We start from the raw sequence: 1722 nt of genomic DNA on the forward strand, positions 1-1722 counted from the left end.
GATCCATTTTATCATAAGTAAAACTGTCATGATTATCAGTAAAACAATAAATACTGAATAACCACAATATTGAGCTTTACTCTCTAAATGGAAAACTATTAATATAAAGAATGCAGCCTATTACAAAGAGCAAAAAAATATCCAAAAAGGCATATCATTGCCAAGCAAAAGTGTTAGAATGAACCCATGTCAAACTTTTTTTTTCTTTTCTTTTCTTTTTTTTTTTGAGACAGAGTCTCACTCTGTCACCAGGCGCCAGGCTGGAGTGCAGTGGCATGACCTCGGCTCACTGCAATCTCCACCTCCTGGGTTCAAGCAATTCTCCTGCCTCGGCCTCCTGAGTAGCTGGGACTACAGGCGCATGCCACCACGCCCAGCTAATTTTTTTGTATATTTAGTAGAAGATGGGGTTTCACCATGTTGGCCAGGATGGTCTCGATTTCTTGACCTTGTGATCCGCCCTCCTCAGCCTCCCAAAGTGCTGGGATTACAGGCATGAGCCACTGTGCCCTGTCTTTCTTTTTTTTTAACATGAGAATCAGTCTAATATTTTTAAAATACACCAAAGAGTAAACTTCACTTGTTCATTTAGTAAGTATTTGTTGAGTAGCTATTTACTGCATGCTGGGCCCTTTTCTAGGCACACAGGATATGGTAGTGAACAACAAAAATCCTCATGAAAGTGAAATAAACATACAATGAAAGTAGATAGATTAGGCAAATATATAATGTTAGAGGGAAAAACTAAAGCAGGAAAATGAAATGTTCACAGGTTTGAGAGGAGGAGTGGTGAGAATTTTAGGATGGCCAGAAAAGTCCTGACTGAGAAAGGGGCTTTTAAGTAAAGGACCGAAGGAATGGAAGGAGAAAGCCAGGAGGCGACTTGAGGAAAAGGCATCCCAGACACAGGGAACTGCCCAGTTCAGAGGTATGCCTGGAGTGTTTAAGCAACAGTGATGTATAAGGAAGAGCAAGAAGTTCAGTGTGGCTGAAGCAGAGCAAAGGGAGTAAGAAACAGAAATTTAAGTTGAGAGAGGGTATTACGGGGAACACTGACACATACTCAGAGTGAAATGGGAGGCAATCAGATGGGTCTGAGCAGAGGAATGACATCATCTGACTTACGTTTTAAATACGGCCACTGAGTTAAGGATTGATGAAAAAAGAATTCTTTTAAGAAAACAGAAAGACCAATTAACAGTCTATTACATGCAACTACACAGCAGATGGTGGTGGCTTGCACATGGAAGATACGACTGGCTTCTGGATATATTCTTCAGGTATATATCCTGACAAGCTCTGCTGACAGATTAGACATGAGGTGTCAGAGAGAGAGGTGAGTCAAGGATGACACTTTGGTTTCTAGCAGAGCAACTGCAAGAGTGCCATTAATGCAAGTAGGAAAGACTATGTGAGGGGCAGGTATGAGAAAGAGCACTGGTACCCCAATCTTGGACCTGGTAAGTTTGTGATACCCAACAGTTTGTGATCAACCAAACAGAGATGCCAGGTTAGTATAGAAGTCTGGAATTAAGGAGAGAGATCGAGGCAGGAGACATGCATTTGGAAATCATTAGCACACTCAAGGTAGTAAGCCATGAGAAAGAAGATTGAGGACTGAGCCCTGGGACACATCCATGTGAAAATGTGGGATATGAGAAGAAACCAAAACAGATTATGACAGATGGACTAGAAAGGCAGGAAGAAAAGCCAGGCGAGTGA

Source organism: Cebus imitator, unplaced genomic scaffold (assembly GCF_001604975.1).
Source record: "Cebus imitator isolate Cc_AM_T3 unplaced genomic scaffold, Cebus_imitator-1.0 Scaffold136, whole genome shotgun sequence".
Lineage (NCBI taxonomy): Eukaryota > Metazoa > Chordata > Mammalia > Primates > Cebidae > Cebus > Cebus imitator.